Source organism: Gopherus evgoodei, unplaced genomic scaffold (assembly GCF_007399415.2).
Source record: "Gopherus evgoodei ecotype Sinaloan lineage unplaced genomic scaffold, rGopEvg1_v1.p scaffold_73_arrow_ctg1, whole genome shotgun sequence".
In the NCBI taxonomy this organism is placed as follows: domain Eukaryota; kingdom Metazoa; phylum Chordata; order Testudines; family Testudinidae; genus Gopherus; species Gopherus evgoodei.
The window spans coordinates 424,860-426,579 of record NW_022060094.1 but is presented as its reverse complement, the minus strand read 5'-3'; the positions used below and the strand labels follow the sequence as shown (position 1 = coordinate 426,579).

Below are 1,720 nucleotides of genomic sequence, written 5' to 3'. Positions count from 1 at the left end.
ATAAGAAGAGCCAGAGAACCCAGTAGGGACTTTGCTGTGGCTACTGATTTTATGTGCAAGGTTATCACATTGAATGGTTATGACTGGCAGTGCATAGATAGATAGATAGATAGATTCTGATCTTAATTACATTGATGTAAACCTCTAGTAACTACTTTTTCGATATTTGTTTATCTGGATTTTTATTAGTGTAAATACCCAATTCTGCATTAACAGATTGTACAGTATTGTTTCATGAAGGTAATAATGTCATCAGCGGATTATATATATAAAGAAACACAGAATGTAACTGTGATCAGTGGAGAAATATAGACATTTTATTCTTGCTGAATATCCTCCAGCCTATCAGTTTACTGAGCGCACCTTTCATTTCCTTGTTTCTCATGCTGTATATGACCGGATTCATCATTGAGGGCATTATGGAATAGAGAACAGCCACCAAGAGATTCCGATCTGAGGTTGAGTTGGAGATGGGTTTCAGAAAGGAAAAGGTGCCAGTGAATAGGAATAAGGAGACCACAATGAGGTGAGGAAGGCAGGTGAGAAGGCTTTATGACGGCCTTGCTCAGAAGGGTTTCTCAGCACCGTTTTGAAGATCTGAACATATGACACAGTTATAAAAGCAAAGCAGATTAAACCTAAAAGCACACTAAGAGAAATAACAACAACTTCACCCACGTTTGAGTCAGAGCAGGCGAGGTGGAGGAGCTGGGGGATTTCACAGAAGAATTGATCCACCATATTGCCTCCACAGAAGGATATCACAAATGTGTTCCCCGTGTGCAGTGCAGAATAGAGAATACCACTGATCCAGGCACTGGCTGCTATTTGAACACAAGCTCTCCTGTTCATCACCATCTCATAGTGAAGTGGCTGGCAGATGGCTATGTATCGGTCATATGCCATAATGGTCAGTATGGCCAAATTTGCTGAAGCAAAGAATACAAAAAAAAAGACTTGGACAACACATCCACAATAAGAAATCGATCTGGTGTTCATGAGGGAATTTGCCATGGATTTGGGGATGGTGACAGAGATGGAACTGAAGTCTAGGATGGACAGATTCATCAGGAAGAAGTACATGGGGGTGTGAAGATGGTGGTCCAGGGCTATGGCTGTGATGATGAGAAGGTTCCCCAGCAGGGATATCAAGTAAAGCACTAGAAATACAATAAAATGTAAAATCTGCAGTTCTCTAATGTCAGAGAATCCCAGGAGAAGGAATCCAGTCATGGTGGTTTGGTTGGACATTTTCTTCCTCAGTACGCTGTGTGATGGCTGTGCAGGGAATGAGAAGGACAATGGTCAGGATCAGAGTGACAGAGAGAATGGCCCTGTTTTTCCTTTCCCTAATATCTCATTATATGAATGTCAAAGGTGCACGGAACTCATCACTTACAATGACTAGGTGTTGTTAGTGCTCCTTACCTCTCACAATCAATCAGTCACACTATCACACTAGTGTAATCTCCTTTAAACTCAACAGAGCTTCATCACTTAACCAGATCTGAGGATTTGGCCCAAGGTGTAGCTTGATAAGCTGCACTATGAATGATGGAACAAAGCACACTCCAAATCCAACAATTCTGGCAAAGAAGGTCCCTCCACTGCGACCATCACCAAGCTCACAATTTAGGCATCAAACTAATAGACTAAAATGCCAACACAGCCTGATTCCCACTTTGTAGGGCAATATGACATAGACTCCTCCAGCACCGCA

At 42.0% G+C, this 1,720-nt stretch overlaps 1 pseudogene; it reads right to left on the bottom strand.

Moving 5' to 3' along the window:
* Positions 1–295: 295 nt before the first annotated feature.
* LOC115643851 lies at positions 296–1,251 on the bottom strand (annotated as a pseudogene).
* Between the last annotated feature and the right edge of the window lie 469 nt (positions 1,252–1,720).